Genomic DNA, 23,339 nt, shown 5'->3' on the forward strand with positions numbered 1-23,339 from the left:
CCTCCAACTGGCCAAATTTGGGTCACATGCTAACACCGGGATGTACAGTAATGAGGAGAGAGAATTCATTTCCACTGGCTTCTGTAGTAGCAGGCGATCACCCAGAATTCTTCTCTACTAATACTTAAAACAGTGAGAAAGAACTGCCTCCTTTGTTGAAAATTAAGGTTTTATGGGGACTCGACAATGAAGCTGGGCAGACAAAAAAAAAAAAGTTAGGGGTAAGTGAGGTGACAAATGACCACTACACCACTTTAACAGTATAAAATTGAAGCATCCTGCAATTGAGGACTAATTAAATCATGTAACATCAATATAATAAAATACAAATAAGCAACTACAAATGAAATTATAGAAAACTATTTACTTATTTATTTTTATTTTAAATTTTTGTGGGTACATAGTAGGTGCATATATTTATAGGGAACATGAAATATTTTGATTCAGGCATACAATGCATAACAATCACTCCAGGGAAAATAAGGTATCCATCAGTAATATAGTTGGGATATTTGTCTCTGCCCAAATCTCATGTTGAAATGTAATTCCCAATGTTAGAAGTGGGGCCTGGTGGGAGATATTGGGATCATGGGGGTGGATCCCCCATGAGTGGCTTGGGCCATCCCCTTGGTGACAAGTGTGGTCTTGCTCTGAGTTCACACAAGATCTACTCGTTTAAAAGTGTGTGGCACCTCCCCCAACCCACTCACTCTCTCTTGCTCCTGCTTTTGCCAGGTGATATGCCTGCTCCTCTGTGCCTTCCTCCAGGAAGCAGATGCTGTTATGTTTCCTGTACATATAGCTTGCAGAACCATGAGCCAGTTAAACCTCTTTTTTTATAAATTACTCAGTCTCAGGCATTTTTTTATAGCAAAGCCAGAACAGCCTAGCACAATCATCTCAAGCATTTATATGTTTTGTGTTACAAACATTCCAAATGTACTCTTTTAGTTACTTTAAAATGTACAACTTATTGTTGACTGTAGTTACCCTGTTGTGTTATCGCACACTAAGATCATACTAGATCTTAGTCGTTATATCTAATTATGTTTTTATACTCATTAACCATCCCCACTTCTCTACCCACTAACCTTGCCAGTCTCTGGTAACCATTATTATGCTCTCTATCTCCATTTGTTCAATTTTTAGCAAATTTAATTTTCTAGCTCCCATGAATAAATGAGAACATGCAAAATTTGTCTCTTTCTGTGCCTGGCTGATTTCACTTAACATAATGACTTCCAGTTCCATCCATGCTGTTGCAAATAACAGGATTTTACCCTTTTTTATAGTTGACTAGTACTCTACTGTGTATATGTACCATATTTTCTTTATCCATTCATCTGTTGATAGACACTTAGGTTGCTTCCAAATCTTGGATATTGTGAATAGTGTTGCAATAAACATGGGAGTCTAGATATATTTTGATATAATGATTTCCTTTCTTTTTGGTATGTATCTAGCAGTGGGATTGCTGAAATATATGTTACTTCTATTTTTAGTTTTTCAAAAATTCTCCAAACTGTTCTCCATAGTGGTTGCACTAATTTATCTTCCAACTAACGCTGTACAAGGGTTGTACTGATTTACATTCTCACCAACAGTGTATGAGGGTTCCCTTTTCTCCATGTCCTCACCAGCATTTGTTATTGCCTGTCTTTTAGATAAAAGCCATTTTAACTGGGGTGAGACGATATCCCATTGTAATTTTGATTTGCATTTCTGTGATGGTCAATGATATTGAGTACCTCTTCATATACCTGTTTTCCATTTGCATGTCCTTTTTTGAGAAATGTCTCTTTAAATCTTTTGGCAATTTTTATTAAATTATTATTTTTTTCCTATTGAGTTGTTTGAGCTCCTTATATATTCTGGTTATTAATCTTCTGTCAGATGGATAGTTTCCAAATACTTTTACCTATTCTATGGGTTGTCTCTTTACTTTGTTGATTGTTTCTTTTGCTGTGCAGAAGCTTTTTAACTTGCTTTTAAACTCCCATTTGTGCATTTTTGCTTTGGTTGTCTGTGCTTGTGGACTACTACTCGAAAAATCTTTGCCTGCTCCCTCTGTGCCTTCCTCCATGATTGGAAGCCTCCCCCGAAGCAGATACTGTTATGCTTCCTGAGCAAACAGCCTGCAGAACCCTAAGCCAATTAAATCTTTTTATTTATTTATTTATTTATTATTTATTATTATTATACTTTAAGTTTTAGGGTACATGTGCACAATGTGCAGGTTAGTTACATATGTATACATGTGCCATGCTGGTGCGCTGCACCCACTAACTCGTCATCTAGCATTAGGTATATCTCCCAATGCTATCCCTCCCCCCTTCCCCCACCCCACAACAGTCCCCAGAGTGTGATGTTCCCCTTCCTGTGTCCATGTGTTCTCATTGTTCGATTCCCACCTATGAGTGAGAACATGCGGTGTTTGTTTTTTTGTCCTTGCGATAGTTTGCTGAGAATGATGGTTTCCAGCTTCATCCATGTCCCTACAAAGGACATGAACTCATCATTTTTTATGGCTGCATAGTATTCCATGGTGTATATGTGCCACATTTTCTTAATCCAGCCTATCATTGTTGGGCATTTGGGTTGGTTCCAAGTCTTTGCTATTGTGAATAATGCTGCAATAAACATACGTGTGCATGTGTCTTTATAGCAGCATGATTAATAGTCCTTTGGGTACATACCCAGTAATGGCATGGCTGGGTCAAATGGTATTTCTAGTTCTAGATCCCTGAGGAATCGCCACACTGACTTCCACAATGGTTGAACTAGTTTACAGTCCCACCAACAGTGTAAAAGTGTCGTATTTCTCCACATCCTCTCCAGCACCTGTTGTTTCCTGACTTTTTAATGATTGCCATTCTAACTGGTGTGAGATGGTATCTCATTGTGGTTTTGATTTGCATTTCTCTGATGGCCAGTGATGATGAGCATTTTTTCATGTGCTTTTTGGCTGCATAAATGTCTTCTTTTGAGAAGTGTCTGTTCAAATCTCTTTTCTTATAAATTACTCAGTCTCAGGTATTTCTTTATAGCAATGCAAAAACAGCCTAGCACAGTCATCTGAAGTATTTATCTTTTCTTCATGGTCCAATGTCTTAAAGAGTTTCCCCAATGTTTTCTTGTAGTAGTTTCATAGATTGAGGTCTTTGAGTTAAGTCTTTATCCATTTTAATTTGATTTTTGTATATGGCTAGAGATAAGGATCTAGTTTCATTCTTCTGCTTATGGATAACCAGTTTTCCCATCACCATTTATTGAAGAGACTGTCCTTCCCCAATGTACATTCTTGGAACCTTTGTTGAAAATGAGTTCTCTGTAGATGTATGGGTTTATTTCTGGGATCTCTATTCTGTTCCATTGGTCTATGTGTTTTTATGCCCATATCCTTCTGTTTTGGTTACTATAGCTCTGTAATATGATTTGAACTCAGCTAATGCAATTTCTCTAGCTTTGTTCTTTTTGCTTAGGATAGCTGTGGCTATTCTGGGTCTTTTGTGATTCCATATAAATTTTAGGATTTTTTTTATTTCAGTGAAGAATGTCATTGATATTTTGATTGGGATTGCATTGAGTCTGTAGATCGTTTTGGGTACTATGGACATTTTAACAATTTTGATTCTTCCAATCCATGAACATGGAACATCTTTTCATTTTTTGGTGTTCTTTTCAATTTTTTGTATCAATTTTTTAATAGTTTTTATTGTAGAGGTTTTTCACTTATTGGTTAATTTCTAGATATTTTACTTTATTAGTAGCTATTGTAAATATAATTACTTTCTTTTTTTTCAAATTGTTTGCTGTTAGCATATAGAAAAAGATACTGATTTTTGTATATGTATTCTGTATCCAGCAACTTCACTGAATTTATTAGTTCTAATAGTTTTTGGTTGAGTCTTTAGGTTTTTCTAAATATGAGATTATATCATATGCAAACAAGGATAATTTGACTTTTTCCTTTGTAATTTGGATATCCTTTATTTCTTTCTCTTGTCTGATTGCTCTAGTGAGGATTTCCAGAAGAGTATTTCTTGACATTGAAAAATGATCATTGAAAAATTAAAATGACATTAAAATTAAGTTAAAATAAAAAGCAAATGTAATGTATGAATCTTTTTTAGAAATATACATATATGTAGTTGCATACCTATAGTTTCAAATATGCATTTCTTTATGGGGAATTAGAAGGCACTAATTCTTTCTTTTTTTTATTTCTGCTTTTATTTTAGGTTCAAGAGGTACATGTGGAGGTTTGTTACATGGGCAAACTGTGTGTTGCAGAGGTTTAGTATACAGATTATTTTGTCACTCAGGTAATAAGCATAGTACCTGATGGGTAGTTTTTTTTTTTTTTTTTTTTTTTTTATCCTCACTCACCTCCCATCTTCCACCCTCAAGTAGGCCCTGTTTTCTACTGTTCTCTTATTTGTGTCAATGTGTACTCAAGTTTTAGCTCCCACTTATAAGTGAGGACATGCAGTATTTAGCTTTCTGTTTCTGGATTAATTTGCTCAGGATAATGGCCTTCAGCTCCATTTATGTTGCTTCAAAGGACAGTATTTTGTTCTTTTTTATAGCTACCTAGTATTCTACAGTGTATATATACCACGTTTTCTTTAGCCAGTCCACCATTAATGGGCATCTAGGTTGATTCCATGTCTTTGCTGTTGTGAATAGCATTGCAATGAACATTCATGTGCAGGTGTCTTCGTGGTAGAACAATTTATATTCCTTTGAGTGTATTCCAAATAATAGGATTGCTGGATTGAATGGTAGTTCTATTTTAAGTTCTTTGAGAACTCTCCAAACTGCTTTCCACAGTGGCTGAACTAATTTACATTACTACCAGCATTTATAAGTCTTCACCTTTCTTTGCAACCTTCCAAAATCTGTTAATTTTTGACCATTTAATAATAGCCATTCTGACTGGTGTGAGATGGTATCTCATTGTGGTCTTGAATTGCATTTCTCTATTGATTAGTTATATTGAGCATTTTTTTCATATGCTTGTTGGCTCTGTGTATGTCTTCTTTTAAGAAGTGTCTGTTCGTGCCCTTTGCCCATTTTTCAATGGAGTTATTTGGTTTCTTTGCTTGTAGATTTGTTTAAGTTACTTATAGATTCTGAATATTAGACCTTTCTCAAATAGTTTGCAAATATTTGCTCCCATTCTATAGGTTGTCTGTTTACTCTGTTGATAGTTTCTTTTGCTATGCAGGAGCTCTTTAGTTTAATTAGATCCCACTTGTCAATTTCTGTTTTTGTTACCATTGCTTTTGGAGTCTTTGTCATGAAATCTTTGGCAAGTCCAGTGTCCAGAATGGTATTTCCTAGGATTTCCTAGTAGGGTTTTTATAGTTTTAGGTTTTACATTTAATTATTTAATCTATCTTGAGTTGATGTTTGCATATGGTGAAAGGAAGGGGTCTAGTTTCAATCTTCTGCATATGGTTAGCTAGTTATCCCAGTACTATTTATTGAATAGGCAATCATTTTCCCATTGCTTGTTATTGTCAGCTTTGTCAAAGATCAGATGGTTGTAGGTGTGTGGCTTTTTCTCTTGGTTCTCTACTCTATTCTATTGGTCTGTGTGCCTGTTTCTGTACTAGTACCATGCTGTTTTGGTTTCTATAGCCTTGTAATACAGTTTGAAGTTGGGTAGTGTGATGCCTCTGGTTTTGTTATTTTTACTTAGGATTGCTTTGGCTATTTGGGCTCTTTTTGGTTCCATATAAATTTTAGAATAGTTTTGTGTAATTCTGTGAAAAATGTTGTTGGTAGTTTGATAAGAATAGCATTGAATCTGTAAATTGCTTTGGGTAGTACAGCCATTTTAACAATATCAATTCTCCCTATCCATGAGCATGGAATGTTTTTCCATTTGTTTGTGTCTTCTCTGATTTCTTTCAGCAGTGCTTTGTAATTCTCATTGTAGAGATTTTTTGCACCTGTCTAATTAGCTGTATTCCTAGGTATTTTATTCTTTTTGTGGCTATCATGAATGGAATTATGTTCTTGATTTGGCTCTCAGCTTGAGCATTATTGTTATATAGAAATGCTACTGATTTTTGTACATTGATTTTGTATCCTGAAACTTTGCTAAAGTTGCTTATGTGGTCTAGGAGCCTCTGGGTAGAGACTGTAGGGTTTTCTAGGTATAGAATCATGTTATCTGCTAAGAGAGTTTGACTTTCTCTCTTTCTATTTGAATGCCTTTTATTTCTTCTCTTTTCTGATTCCTCTGGCTTGGATTTCCAGTGCTATGTTGAATAGGAGTAGTGAGAGTAGGCATCCTTATCTTGTTCTGGTTCTCAAAGAAATGCTTCCAGCTTGCCTATTCCATGGGATGTTGGCTGTGGACTTGTTACAGATGACCCTTATTAGTTTGAGATATGGTCCTTCAATGCATAGTTTAGTTTGTTGAGAGTTTTTAACATGAAGAGATGTTGAATTTTATGCATCTATTGAGATGATCAGGTAGAATTTATTTTTAGTTCTATTGATGTAATGAATTACATTTCTTGCCTTGTGTATGTTGACCCAACCTTGCATCCCAGGAATAAAGCCTACTTGATCATGGTAGGTTAGCCTTTTGGTGAGACATACTAATTCTTGGTGGAATGAAATAACTCTGAAATTTCCAGACAGTTTTCTTCTTAACTGTTTGCTCTTCTTTTTTCTCACTACTCTCTTATTAGATCTTCCATAACTTATCACTCCCAGGTTTATTTTTGGGCAGAGAGGAATCATTTGCATGTGTGTGAATAAGTGTGTAGAGTAGGAGATCTTCCAGAAATATAACTTTTCTTTTCCCTTTAGCACTTGTTTTCTGTGTACATGTGCCTGCTCCTGTGAATAGATGCATAGGCTTATTTAGGTCTTGTGGAGTGTGCTGTGAAAACCTTGGAGAAACATTGAGTAAGATGATCATCATTAGATTTGAAAAAAATTGGAAATTTTAGTTGGTTCTAATCTCTTTGCTTACTTCATAAGTTAAATTACTTTCTCTATGAGGCAAGAGTGGTCATATTGCTTTTTAAACTTAGAGTAGCACTAAGAAAATAACATTTGTAGAATGTGTGTTTTAGGCAACTTTTATTATAAAAGCATGAGGTAGTAATGATAAATTCCTTTTTATAAATATCTCTAATTTTTGCATCTAATTTAAAGCCAACTTTTTTGAAATATCACCTGGTCTTGAAAATGTATCAGAAAAGAGTGGTCTTGAAAATATATCAGAAAAGAGTTTGAAACACAACCTGAAAATACATGTAGGATCATGCTGATGTTGGTTAAATGATTCTTCTAAGGCAGTCCAAACTACTAACTATTGCCATGCCTCGTCATCTAGATATTACCCTCACCTGTGCTGACATGTAACTTGTAGTTGTCTAAGTGTCTTATTAGTGTAAAGAACGTTTGTTTAGAATAGATGTAATTTTGAGCTTTCCTGCTCTCCCTGGTCTGCTGAGATTGATTTAATTCACACAAACTCCCTTAGTGCACCATAAGTTGTGCAGGAAGTCACAGCTTAGCATATTTTGAGTTTGCGTAAAATGTTAATGAGATCAGGGAGGTGGGCTTTACAGACCAGTTAGCTTCCTTGTGTTCCTGGCTTCATACAAGCTCCAAACAATTAAATTCATTTAGTCACTTGTCAGACACATACAGCAAGAGAATTAGGTCAAAGTTTGCCTTCGGGTCAGTGAAATGAACTACCTAGAAAAAGGAATCTAGCTCTAGAAAAAGGAATCAAGACTAATATCACATTTGTCTTGTGACCATCACAGCATTTCACAAAAATTTGAAAAAAATTCCTATTCTGCAGAATGCAATATGGGCTAAGACATGTCAATTTAAACAGTGTAGTAAGTTGTTGGAACATACTTGAAAAGATTTAAGTAGCAAAGAATAAAAAATCCAGGAGTGACTCTGAGATCTCATTTGGGTCATATATCATTTTATCAGCCTGGAAGCAAGACAGAAAGTCAACCTTCCAAGAAAAAAATTGTTCTCTCCTCTTTTATTTTTTTGATTTCACACCCTCCCTAATCCCACATTTCAGGAGAATGCAATCATGTGAATGTTTTGAAATATTGTAAATCAAATCATGGAAAAAAAATGATACCAGTTTCTATTCCTTTTTGAAAGTCATATTTCCTGTACTATTTTTATTTTATTTTACAGAAGGCATGTTCTAGAAAATCATAGACAACACATTGTGCATATATATTATATATTTTATATATATTATATATTTTATATGTATATATTTTGAGACAGGGTCTCACTCTGTTGCCCAAGCTGGAGTGCAGTGGCACGACCTCAGCTCACTGAAACCTTTGCCTCTCAGATTCAAGAGAGTCTCATGCCTCAGCCTCCCGAGTAGTTGGAACGTCAGGCATGTGCCACCATGCTTGGCTAGTTTTTGTATTTTTAGTGGAGACAGGGTTTTGCCATGTTGACCAGGCTGGTTTCGAACTCCTGACCTCAGGTGATCCACTCACCTCGGCCTCCCAAAGCGTTGGGATTATAGGCGTGAGCCACCACACCCGGCCTACACATTGTATTATATACTTGAAAACAATTAAATAATCAGGAGCACTGAACCAATAATGTGCAAATTTTCTAGTCAATGTGCATAAATTAATATATATGTAGACGCATGAAAATAAAGAATCCAACTTTTATACCACTTTGCATGTGAAAGCAGTATTGGAGCAAAACACATTTTGAACACTTTTCTATTTTCTGTGAAATATTTTGCAAATGAGTTTTCAAGATTCTTGTTCTGTGCCTCTGGTGGAGTCCTTCCTTAAAGTGACACTAGTTTGTATTCCAATGTGCAAAAAGGGAATTAATGGGCTTACCCCTTAAATTTCTTAAATGGGATACTCCCAGCAGAATGCCTAAGGAAAAACTAAATAAATAAATGAACACACAAAAAATGATTATCCTCAGTCTTTCCAAGGCCCCCTATTGCCTCCACATGCCTTGTTATGGATTTATGTCTCCCAAATTTCACAGGTTAAAGTCCTACCCCCTTGTATCTCAGGATGTGACTTTATTTGAAGATAGGGTAATTGCAGATGCAATTAGTTAGGATGTTTTCACCAGGGTTCACCCTCATCCAGTATGACTGCTGCCTTCATAAAGCAGGATCTTTGGACACAGGCATGCACAGGGAAGATGATGTGAAGACACAGAAAGAAGAGCCATCTCCAACCAAGGAGAGAGGCCTGAAACACATCCTTCCCTCACAGCTCTCAGAAAGAAACAATCCTGTTGACATCTTGATTTCAGACTTCCAGCCTCCAGAACCATGATAGAAAAAATTTCTGTTAAGTTGAAAAAAAAAGATTATCTTCCTGCAAACAAAAATGTAATAAGTTTTAAATGCACAGATGAATTCAAAAGAAGAAAGGAAAATGTTATGTGCCAAAAATGAGGTGGCAACTGATCCCCAGAGTGCTAGGTGCATAAACTCACCATGCAGTTTATGCGGGTCTCAGTCCTTGTAACTGAAGAGTTCTATTTTAAGACTTTTTCAGGGGCTGGATATGAAGTCTAGGATTTGACTGGCCTTTGGATCTAAGATCAGTACACAAGCCAAAATTCTTGAAGAGCTATCCCATTGAGAAAAATTATATATTAAGGGGAGAAAAGAGGAAAACATCTGCTAGTACAGGGCAACAAGGGGGATTTTTCTATCTGGGACCTGAGTGAAAATAAAAATGAAACCCAACAAGAGTGGTCTTTTCTGAGAAATCAAAACCCCTGGTTCTACAGCTTACAAATTAAGGAGCCAAATTTACACTTTACTGCTGACGCTGACACTCCAAGCTGAAGAATTAACATAAAAATTGGTCTTGGATGGGGGATACTCTTGAATCTCTTGCAGAAGGCTCTGCGAAACTATGCTGGAATTAGAGTACAAGATTCAGGTCACATGGAAATCCTCCCGCAAAATAGCTCAAAACACAAGAGGAGATTTAAAAAAAGGGGAAGTAGAACTTCTAGAATTTTGTATAATAGAATAATCTGAGAAGACTGTAGAATAAGGTTCTGTTTTAAGATGCAAACAAAGAAATTGAAGCAATAGGAAGAAAATACTGCTTTAAAAAAATCAAATAGAATTTATTGGAAATAAAAGTTTCACTTGTTCCTAAGAACAACTGATAAGGTAAAAGAAGTGTCTTTATAAATTATCTTTTACCTGATAAGGTAAAAGAAGTTTATTTATAAATTATTTATAAAAGAAGTTCTTTATAAATCATCTCGCTTTAGGCATTCTGTTATAGAAACACAAAATGGACTTAAACGCAGGGAAAACTAATCTACTATGGTAGAGGGGAGAATACTTTTGTTACTTTTGCAGAAAGTGTTGACAGGAAAGGACAACAAGGAAACTTGCTGGGCTCATAAATGTTCTATATTTTGATCAGTGTGGTGGTTACACAGGTATATAGGCATATAAAAATTGTATGCTACAATTTCTAAAATTTAATGTACTATATGTAGTTTATACTTCAAGAAGAGGTGAAAAAACAAAACCATTTATCAATTGGGTTTATTCAAAAAGAAGAAAAAGGAAATAATATCTGCAAGATATCAAACAAGGAGGTCCTAATTCTCATTTCTTTCACAAAATAATGAATAAACAACTACATGACAAATAAAATAACGAAGGGGGAGCTCTGGAATATAGCGAAGGAGTAGCGCAAACCCTGTGGAGCAGAGCAACCTAGCATGGCTGCATAGAATAGGGTGGGAAACACCTTGTCTGGGCCACTCCATTGCCCAGTCTGGATTATCTCAGAGGCAAGAGGTACTTCCTTCTGCATGGAAAGGGTGAGAAGGAAGATCCCAGTGGCCCTCATTATTACCACAGACACCAGCTGTGCTCACCAATGGATACCCCTGCAGTCTTCACCAGTCCTGAGCCCAACACAGGGAGCTGCCTGGAGTCCATGCTGCTACACTTACCCATGAGAAAGAGCCAAGACTGTGCCTTCTGTCCCATGAGCTGAGCTACCGTGGTTTCATGACATTTTAGAATTGGAGTTGCCGCTGTGCTGCACCCTGCTGTTAGGTCCTGAGTAGCCATTGTTTCCCTACACACCTAGGGTCTTACTGTCACCGCATCCCACCACCTGGAGCCTGGGTTGCCCAGCGCGCCACTATCTCTGGGCCTAGGTTGCTGCCATAAGCCTGGGTCCCCACTGTGCCCTACCTTTTCAGCAGCCTTACTGCCACAGTGCCCTGTCTCCCCAGGGTGTGGGTTGCTGAGGCACCTTGCCTTCCTAGAGACTGGAGTTGCCACTGCACTGAGACCTACACCCAGGAGCTTGAGTTGCTTTACCACCTGCCTCCCAGGAATTAGAGTCACGCTGTGCTGTCCCATGACTTAAGACCTGAGCTGCTGTGGCATTCTACCTTTCCAGGGACCAGAGTTGCCTCTATGCTGTGCTCAACCTCCTAGAACCTGAGGTTCTCTTGCATCCCACCATCCCAGGGACTGGTGGCATTACTGTGCTGTGCACTGTTCCCGGGGCCTGAGCTTCTTTGGTATCCCATCTTCCCAGGGACTGGAGTTACTGCTGTGCTGTGTCCTGACTGCCTGGAGTCTGAGTCACCATTGTGCCCCACCCTCTGTGGCTGAGCTCCTACAGGGTCGTGTCCATCCTGGGGTCATGTTGCTGCTGTACCATGCCCCTCAGAGCCAGAGTTCCCACTGCGTCCTGACATACCAGGGGGCTTAGCACGACTGAGCTCCATCCTTTGTAGCCCTTGCTGTGGCAATACTCTGCCTTCACAGAGACTGGAGTCACCACCGTGCTGCACTTGGCTCTCAGGGCCTGAGCTACAGCTGTACCCCACAATTCCATGGGCCTTACTGCCACTGTGCCCTAGCCTTTGGGGCAGAGCTGCTGTGGAGCCATACCAACCCTGAAGCCTAAGTCACTGTTATGTCCACAAGTCCCTAGGGTCTCACTGCTGCTCTAAGGCCTGGGCCAACACAGTAATGTGTCTCCCCAGGTGCTCAAGTGCTACTACGCTGCTCCCTGCCCCTTGGGCCAGAATCACGGTTGTGCTCTGACATCCATGGAACTAGAGTTGTTGCTGTGCCCCACCCTCCAGGACCTGAGTGGCCAGAGGACCCCTTTACCCCTAGGCTGTGCTTCTTCTGTGCCTGTCTCTCAGGGTTCAAGCCACCATTATATCATATATCCCCAGGCCCAAGCCACTGAAATAAGCTCCAAAGTCCTAGACCCTGGCAACATGGGTGATAAGTGCATGCCAATGCCTTGGTACATCAATTTGCTCTCCAGGACCCAGGTGCCATGGCAGTTCACAAGTGCCTGAGCCCAGGAAGCCAGCTCTGCAGTGGCTCTGAGCACCTGTATCCTGGAACCTAGTGCCACTGTGGCTGCCTGCAGTCCACATTAGACTTGACACCAAAAGGGATCCTCTTGGCTTGGTTTCCCCCCAGTAGGGAAAAGGAGAGCAAGAGGACTCCAAGAGTCTTTGCTACTGAGGACCCTAACAGTCCACTTTGCCAATGCCACTGCCACAAACACCTGAAACTTTAGCTGTTGATGCTTCTGCAGTCTTCATTAATGCTGACCTCAGCTGATGGAGCCACACAGAGACTACACTGCTACATTTTTTTAGAACCAGAGCTACCCAATCAGTGCCATTGCACCCACCTGCAGGTGAAAGTCTTTACCCATTAAAACCAGTCTTTAAAGTCTGGAAGAGATGACTGCTCCATCAAATGCATAGACATCAGCACAAAATCACAAGAAACAAGAAAATGCAAGGAAACAACAGCACTAAAGGAACAAAATAACTTTAAAGTAACTGACCTCAAAGAAACAGAGATTTTAAAATTGTCTGAAAAGGAATTTAAAATAATTTTCTTTTAAAATAGAAATTATAAAAAGAACCAAACAGAAATTCTAGAGCTGAAGAATACAATGAATGGAATGAAAAATACAGGAGTCAAAAGCAGACTTAATCAAGCAAAAGAAAGAATCTGTAATCTTGAAGACATGTCATTTGAAATTACAGGTCGAGTATCCCTAATCTGAAAATCCTAAATTTGAAATGCTTCAAAATCTGCAACTTTTTGAGTGCCAATATGATGCTGAAGAGAAACACTCATTGGAGCATTTAGGATTTAGCATTTTTGGGTTAAGAAAGCTGAACCAGTAAGTATAATGCAAATAATCCAAAATCCAAGAAATACTTGTTAACTTGGTGTTCTTGCAAGGATGAACCCCATGCAAGTGTCTCACCCTTTCAATTGTCTTGAGAATTCAAAACACTCTGTTCCTAAGAATTTCAGATAAGGGATACTCAGCCTGTATCTAGTTAGAGAAGAAAAAAGAAAAAAGTGAAGAAATTCTATGAGATTTATGGGACGCCACTATGCAAACTGATGTATGCATTATGGAAATCTCAGAGGGAGAAGAGAGAGAGAGGGCAACAAAGTTTATTTAAAGAACAATGGCTGAAAACTTTCTAATTTTGGCAGAGATATGGACATCCCAAACTGTGAAACTCAAAAGTCCCCAGATGGGTTCAACACAAAGAGTCCTTTAGCATGAGACACGTTATATTATATTGTCAAGAGTTAATAAGACACATTATATTAAATTGTCAAGAGTTAATAAGACACGTTATATTAAATCGTCAAGAGTTGGACAGAATTTGAAAGCAGCAATAGAAAAGTGACATGGCACATACAGAGGAATGACTATTAGAGTATAAGCAGATTTTTCAGCAGAAACCTTATAGCCCGGAGACAATGGGATGATATATTCAAAGTGCTAAAAGGAAAATATCATCCACCAAAAAGACTACATCTAACAAAGATGTCCTTCAAAAATAAAGTAGAAATAAAAGTTTTTCCAAACATGCAATAAGTGAGACAGTTCGATACCACTAGACCCATCTCATAAGTAATGCTAACAGAGTTCTTCAAGCAGAAATTATAGGACACTAACAATTAACATGAAGATATATGATGTATACAATTCCCTGGTAGGAGCAAGATGACAGAAAAGAAAGCTCCACCAATTGACCGCACACACCCTTGCAAGAACACCAAGTTAATAAGTGTCTTTAGAGAAAAAAACACCTTTCTAAGAACCAGCGATCAGATGAGCACTCACAGTACCTGGTTTTCACATCATATAGCAGAAAGAGGCACTGAAGAGATAGAAAAAGCTGTCCTAAATCACTGATGTCACCCTTATGTCACCCCTGGCAGTGGCAAAGTGATGCAGACAGCATCTCTGGGTGATGGGGGAAGAACACAGCAATTGTGAGCCATTGAACTCAGTGCTGTACTATTAGAGAAGAAAGGAAATCTGAACCAAACTTAGTTGACGTTAGCCCACAGAGGGAGCATTTAAACTAGCCTGAGCCAGAAGAGAATCACTGATCCCAGCATTCTGAACTTGAGTGCCTGCAAACCTCACCACTGAGAGCTACAGCACTCAGTGTAGCTGAGTAACTCCAGGTAAACTTGAAAGGCAGTCTAGTCCATAAGGACTGCAACTCTTGGGCGAGTCCTAATGCTGAACTAGGCCCAGAGACAGTGAACTGAGGGGGCATAGAACATACTGAGACACCAGCTGGGGCAGCTAAGGGAGTGCTGGCGTCCCCCCACCCATAACCCAGGCTGCACAGCTCAAGGTTCGAAGAGAGACCCCTTCCTTCCAGTTGAGGAGAAGAGAAGGAAGAGTGGGGAGGACTTTGTCTTGCATCTGGGATAGCAGCTCAGCCACAACATGATAAGGCACCAGCCAGAGTTGTTAGGCCCCTGTTCCAGGAACTAGCTCCCAAATGACATTTCTAGGCACACCCTGGGCCACAAGAGGACCAGACACATTGAAGGAAAGGACTCAGTCCTGGCAGTAGTTATCACCTGCTAACTGAAGAGCCCTTGGACCCTGAATAATCAGCAGAAAGTCCCAGGTACTATATTGAGGTCTCAGGTGAACCTCTGAGACTTGCTGGCTTCAAGTAAGACTCAGGATATTACCAGCTATTGTTTTGGGAAAAACTCCTTCTGCTTGCAAAAAGCAGACGGAAAAGTAAAGGGACTCTGTCTTTCACTTTAGGTACCAGCACAGCCACAGGGGGGTAGAGCACAAAGCAGGCTCTAAGGGTCTCCTATTCCAGGACTTGCCTCTTGGATGGCATTTCTAGACCTGCCCTGGACCAGAGGGAAGCTCACTTCCCTGAAGAGAGGCCAGGCAGCATTTACAACAAGCAGACTTAAGAGACCTTGGGCCTTATGGGAACATTGGCAGTAGTGTGGCAGTACTCCCTGTGACTTGGGGTGGTAGTGCCTCAGAGTGAAACTCCTCTGCCTTTGGAAAGGGGAGGAGATAGTGGGAAGGACTGCATCTTGTGGTTTGAGTGCCAGATCAGCTGCAATGTGATAGAAGACTAGGTAGACTTCAAAGGTTTTGACTCTAGTTCCTGACTCCCAAATGGCATTTCTGAATCCACCTGGGGCCTCAGAGATCTCACCACACTGAAGGGAAGAACACAGGCCTGGCTGGAATGGCCATCTACTCATTGTAGGGGCCAAGGGCCTTGAGTCAGTACAAGAAGTAACTGGGGAGTGGTTACAGATCTTGGGCAAGACCCTGTGCTGCACTGGCTTCAGGTCTGACCCAGCATAGTCATAGTAGTGATAGCCACAGGGGTGCCAGTGTCACTCCCCCTCTAGCTTTTCGTAGCTCAGAACACAAAGAGAGACTCTGTATGTTTGGGAGAAAGTAACAAAAGAGAACAAGAATCTCTGACTGGTAATCCAGGGAGTTCTCCCGGATTCGGTCAAAAACCACCAAGGAGGTGCTTCTACAAGTCTGCAAGAACCACAGTGATACTGTGCTTGGGGAGTCCCCTAAAGAAGATCGAGCTTAGATCACAAGACACAAGTCCTTTCAAATATCTGTAAAGGCTCCCCAAGAGGAACAGCTACAAATAACCCCAGACAGTGAAGGCTGCAATAAATACTTAACCTCCTTAATGCCCAGACACTGAAAAACATCTACTAGCATCAGCACCATCCAGGAAAACCTTATCTCACCAAGTAAACTAAATAAGGCACCAGGGACCAATCCTGGAGAAACAGAGACGTGACCTTTCAGAGAATTCAAAATAGATGTGTTGAGGAAACTCAGATAAATTCAGGATAACACAGAGAAGGAATTCAGAATTCTATTCAGTAAATTAACTAAGAGATTAAAATGATTAAAAAGAATCAAGCAGAAATTCTGGAGCTCAAAAATGCATTTGACATACTGAAGAATGCATCAGAGTCCTTTAATAGCAGAATTGATCAAGCAGAAGAATTAGTGACCTTCAAGACAGGCTATTGAAAATGCACGGTCAGAGAAGACAAAAGAAGAAAGAATAAAAAACAATGAAGCACACCTATGGGATCTAGAATATAGCCTCTGAAGGGCAAATCTAAGAATTATTCGCCTTCAACAGAAGGTAGAGAAAGCGATAGGAGTAAAAAGTTTATTCAAAGCAAAAATAACAGAGAACTTTCCAAACCTAGAGAAAGATATCAACATGCAAGTACAAGAAGGTTATAGAACACTAAGCAGATTTAACCCAAAGAAGACTATCTTAAGGTATTTAATAATCAGACTCCCAAAGGTCAAGGATAAACAAAGAATTCTAAAAGCAGCAAGAGAAAAGAAACAAGTAACATACAATCAGAAAAGAAACAAATAACTTATGATTACGTTTATGTCATTTGTTTCCTTTCTCTTGCTGCTTTTAGCTCTAGTATGTCTGGCAGCAGACATTTCAGTGGAAGCCTTACAGGCCAGGAGAGAGTGGCATGACACATTTATCATGCTCAAGGAAAATAACTTTTACCCTAAAATAGTATATCTGGTGAAAATATCCTTGAAACATGTAGGAGAAATAAAGACTTTTCCAGACAAACAAAAGCCGAGAGATTTCATCAATATCAGACCTGTCCTATAAGAAATGTTAAAGTGAGTACTTCAATCAGAAAGAAAATGACATTAATGAGTAATAAATAATCACCTGAATGTACAAAACTTACTGGTAACAGTAAGTACACAGAAAAACACAGAACATTATAACACAGTAAATGTGGTGTGTAAACTACTTTTATCCTAAGGAGCAAGATTAAATGATGAACCAATAAAAATAATAACTATAGCAATTTTTCAAGACATAGTCAGTACAATAAGATATAAATAGAAACAACAAAAAGTCACAAAACAGGGGGATGAAGTTAAGACATAGAGTTATTCATTTTCTTTTTGCTTGTTTATACAAATAGCATTGTTGTTATCAGGTTAAAGTAATGGGTTATAAGATAGTATTTCCAAGCCTCATGGTAACCTCAAACCAAAAAACATACAATGGATACACAAAAAATAAAAAGCAAGAAGCTACATTATATCACCAGAGAGAAAGTTATTTTCACTAGCACAAAACAGGAAGGAAAGAAAAAAGGAAGAGAAGATCATAAAACAACCAGGAAACAGACAACAAAATGGCAAGAGTAATTCCTTACTTTATCAATAATAACATTGAATGTAAGTAAATATACTAAACTCTTCAATAAAAAGATATAGCATGGCTGAATGGATAAAAAACAAGACCCTTTGGTCTGTTTCCTACAACAAACACACTTCACCTATAAAGAAACACATAGACCGAAAATAATGGGATGGGAGAAGATCTTCCATGCCATTGAAACCAAAAAACAACAGGAGTGTCTATACTTATATAAGACAAAATAGATTTCAAGACAAAAACTGTAAGAAGAGACAAAGAAAGTCACTAGTTAATGATGAAGGGATCTATTCAGCAAGAGGATATAACAATTTTAAATATATATGCATCCAACGTGGGAGCACCCAGATATATACAGGAAATATTATTAGAGCTAAAGAGAGAGATAATTCCTGATACAATAATAGTTGGAGACTACAACACCTCACTTTCAGCATTGGACAGATCTTCCAGAAGGAAAATCAACAAAGAAACATTAGACTTAATCTGCACTATAGATCAAATGTATCTAATAAATATTTAAGGAACATTTTACTTAAGAGCTGACAAATAAACATTTTTTCCTCAGCAGATAGATCATTCTCAAGGATACACCCTCTGTTAGGTCACAAAACAAATCTTAAAACACTTAAAAATTGAAATAATATTAAGCATCTTCTGTGACAACAATGGAATAAAAATAGAAACTAATAACAAGAGTAATTTGGGAAACTATACAAGTACATGGAAATTAAACCATATGCTCCTAATGACCAATGGGTCAATGAATAAATTAATAAAGAAATTGAAAAGTTTCTTGGAACAAATGATAATGGGAACAAAACATACCAAAACCTATGGGATGCAGCAAAATAAGTACTAAGAGGGAAGTTTATAGCTATAAGTGCCTACATCAAAAAAGAGGGAAAACTTCAAATAAACAATGTAATGTTTCATCTTAAAGAACTAGAAAAGGAAGAGCAAAACAAACCCAAAATTAGTAGCAGAAAAGATGAGAACAGAAATAAATGAAATTGAAATAAAAAAATACAAAAGATCAATGAAACAAAAAGTTGGTTTTTTAAAAAGTTAAACAAAATTGACAAACTTTCAGCCAGACTGAGAAAAAAGAGAGAAGATCCTAAGAAAAAGGACAGAAGATCCAAATAAATAAAGTCAGAAATGAAAAAAAAGAGACATTACAACGGATATGGCAGAAATTCAAAGGATCATTAGTGGCTACTATGAGCAACTCTGTGCCAATAAATTGGAAACTCTAGAAGAAATGGAGAAATTTGTAGATACATACAACCTACCAAGATTGAACTTGTGAGAAATTCAAATCCTGAACAGACCAATAACAAGTAACAAGACCAAAGCTGGAATAAAAAGTCTCCCATTAAAAAAAAAAGCCCTGGACCTGACAGCTTTACCTCTGAATTCTACCAGACATTTAAAGAAGAATTAATACCAATCCCACTCAAACTCTTCTCAAAGATAGAGGATGAGGAAATAATTCCAAACTCATCCTATGAGGCCAGTATTATAATATATTAAAACCAGACAAAAGACACATCAGTAAAAGAAAACTACAGGCCAATATCACTCATGAATATTGATGCAAAAATCCTCAACAAAATAGTAGGAAATTGAATGCAACAATACATTAGAAAGATCTTTCATCATGACCAAGTGAGATTTATCCCTGGGATGCAAGGATAGTTCATCATACATAAATCAATCAATGTGATACATTATATCAGCAGAATGAAGAATAAAAACCATAGGATCATTTCAATTGATGCTGAAAAAGAATTTAATAAAATTCAACATCGCTTCATGATAAAAATTCTCAAAAAAACTGGGAACAGAAGAAACATACTTCAACAACATAAAAGCCGTATATGACAGACCCAAGATAGTATCAAACTGAATAGGGAAAAACTGAAAACCTTTCCTCTATGATCTGGTACACAACAAGAATTCCTACCATCGCCACTGTTATTCAACATAACACTGGAAGTCCTAGCTAGAGCAATCAGACAAGAGAAGGCTATAAAGAACATCCACATTGCAAAGGAAGAAGTCAAATTATCCTTGTTTATAGATGATAGGATCTTATATTTGGAAAAACATAAATTCTCCACAGGAAAACTACTGGAACTGATAAAAGGAATTTAGTAAAGTTTCAAGATACAAAATATACAAACCAAAATCTGTACTTTTTGTTTTGTTTTTGAGACAGGGTCTTACTCTGTTGCCCAGGCTGGAGTACAGTAGCCATTTTGGCTTACTGCAGCCTTGATTTCCCAGGCTAAAGTGACCCTCACACCACATTAGCCTCCTAGGCAGCTGAGACTACAGGTGTGCACCACCATCCCCAGCTTTTATATATATTTATTTATTTTATTTTAATTTATTTTATTTTATTTTATTCATTTTTCTTTGTAGAGATGAGATTCCACCATGTTTCCCAGGCTGGTCTCAAACTCCTGAGGTCAAGTGATTCACCTGCTGTGGCCTCCCAAAGTGCTAAGATTACAGGTGTGTGCCACCATGCCTGGCCAAAATCTGTACCATTTCTACATGCCAACAGTGAACATTATGAAAGAGAACTAAAGCAATGCAGTCCCATTTACAATAGCCACATGTAAAGTGAAATAAATAGGAATTAACCAAAGGAATAAAACATTTCTATAATGAAAAGTATAAAATACTGATAAAATAAATGTAAGAGGACACTGAAAGGTGGAAAAATAGTCCATGTTCATGGATTGGAAGAATCAGTATTGTTGAAATGTTCATACTACCTGAAACAATCTACAGATTTAATGCAATATCTATAAAAATATCAATGACATTCTTCACAGAAATAGAAAAAACAGTCCTAAAATTTATACGGAACAACAAATACCCAGAAAATCCAAAGCTATCCTGAGCAAAAAGAACAAAACTGGGAGAATTTTGTTACCTGACTTCAAATTATACTACAGAGCTATAGTAACCAAAACAGCATGGTGCTGACATAAAAACAAACAGATAAGCACATAGACCAATGGAACAGAATAGAGAACCCAGAAGCAAATTTACACACCTAGAGTAAGTCACTCTTGACAAAGGTGCCAAGAACATACACTGGGGAAAAGACAGTATCTTCAATAAATTGTCCTAGGAAAACTGGATATCTGTATGCAGAAGAATAAAACTAGACCCCTATCTAACACCATTAAAAAATACAATCAAAATGGATTAAAGACTTAAACCTAAGACCTCAAACTATGAAACTACTACAGGAAAAATTTGGAGAAAATCTCCATGACATTGGTCTGGGCAAAGATTTCTTGAGTTGTGGTCCATAAGCACAGGGAACCAAGGCAAAAATGGAGAAATAGGAAAACATTAAGTTGAAAAGCTTCTGAACAGTAAAGGATACAGTCAACAAAGTGAAGATACAACCCACAGAATGGGAGAAAATATTTGCAAATTCCCAATCTGACAAGGAATTAACAACCAGAAAATATATGAAGCACAAACAACTCTATAGGAAAAAAAAATTTAATAATGAAAATTAAGCAAAAGATTTGAATAGGCATTTCCAAAAGAAGACATACAAATGGCAAACAGGCATATGAAAAAACGCTTAAGGTTATTGATTATCACAGAAATGCAAATCAAAACTACAATGAGATATCATCTCACCCCAGTTAAAATGACTGTTATTCAAAAGACAGGCAATAACAAACGTTGACGAGGATGTGGAGTAAATGGAACCCTTGTACACTGTTGTTGGGGTTGTAAATGAGTATAATCACTATGGAGAGCAGTTTGGAGGTTTCTCAGAAAACTGAAAATTGAGTTACCACCTGATGCAGCAATCCCACTGCTGCGTATATGCCCAAAAGAAAGGAAATCAGTGTATTGAAGAGATATCTACACTCCTGTGTTTTTTGCAGTACTGTCTACAAAGGCTATGATTTGGAAGCAACCTCAGTGTCTATCAACAGATGAATGAATAAAAACAATGAAGTAATATTCAGCCATAAAAATAGAATGATATCCAGTCATTTGCAACGACTTCAATGGAACTGGAGACCATTATGTTAAGTGAAATCAGTTAGGCACAGAAAGAGAAACATTGCATGTTCTGACTTATCTGTGGTATGTAAAAATCAAAACAGTTAAACTCATGGACATAGAGAGTAGTAGAAGGATGGGTTACCAGAAGCTGGGAAGGGTAGTGGGGGGTTGGAGGAGAGGTGGGGATGGTTAATGGGTACAAAAAAATAGTGAGAAAGAATGAATAAGACCTACAATTTGATAGCACAAAAGGGTGACTATAGTCAATAAGACCTTAATTGTACATTTTAAAATAACTTAAAGAGTATATTTGGATTGTTTGTAACTCAAAAGATAAATGCTTGAGGAGATGAATGCCCCATTTGCCATGATGTGTTTATTTCACATTGCATGCCTGTATCAAAACAGCTCATATAACCCATAAATATATACACCTACTGTGTACCCACAAAAATTTTTAAAAAATCACTGGTACCGGTAAATAAATCATCAAATAAAGAACACTGTAATACTGTAATGATGGAGTGTAGATCAATTTTATCTCCAATATAAGATTAAAAGATGAAACTACTAGAAATGACCATAGCTGCAATAATTTGGTAAGGGATACATAACATAAAAAATGTAAATTTTAACATAATAAATATAAAGTATGAAAGGAGATTAAAAGTATAGAGTTTATGTGATTGAACTTATTACCAGCATAAAATAGACTGTTATAACTATAAAATGTTTTATGCAAGCCTCATGGTAACCAAAAAAAAAAAAAACAACTAAAGTAGATATACAAATGATTAAGGAAAAGGATTACAAAAATACCAACACATGAAATCATCAAATCACAAAGAAATATAGCAGGAGAGGAAGAAACAAAGTATATACAAAGCAACAAGACACAATTAACAAGTGACAGCAGTAAGTTCTTACCAACTGATAATTACCTTATATGTAAATTGATTAAATTATCCAACAAAACACAGAATGACCAAATGGTTTAAATAAAAACACACCCAACTGTACGCTTCCTACAAGAGATTTACTTTAATCTTAAAGACGTACGTAGGCTCACTGTTAAGGTATGGAAAAATATATTTCATGAAAAATGATAACCAAAAGATAGCAGCGTGGCTATAATTACATTAGACAAAATAGACTTTAAGTTAAAAACTGTCACAAGAGACAAAGAAGAACATTATATGATAATAAAGGTGTCAATTCATCAAGAGGATATAACAATTGTAAATAAATATGCCCCCATAAGTGGAGCACCTGAATATATAAAGCAAATCTTAACAGATCTGAAGGAAGAAATAGACAGCAATGCAATGACAGTAGGGGACTTCAATATCTTACTATCAACAATGGATAGATCACCCAGACAGAAAATCAATAAGGGAATATTGGACTTGACATACAGTTTAGAAAAATTGGACATAATAGAGGTATACCACACCTTCCACCCAATATTAGCAGAATGCACATTCTTCTCAAGCACACATGAAACATTCTCCAGGATAGACATGTTAGCCACAAAACAAATGTTAGCAAATTTGTTTTTTTAAGATTTGTTTTTTAAAGAAGAAATTTAAGAAGATTGAAGTCATGTCAAGTGTCTTTTCTGACCATAATGGTATGTAACTGAAATCAGTAACAAGAGGAAAACTAGAAAATTCACTGTA

This window comes from Pan troglodytes, chromosome 22, assembly GCF_028858775.2.
Source record: "Pan troglodytes isolate AG18354 chromosome 22, NHGRI_mPanTro3-v2.0_pri, whole genome shotgun sequence".
NCBI classification, from domain to species: Eukaryota; Metazoa; Chordata; class Mammalia; order Primates; family Hominidae; genus Pan; species Pan troglodytes.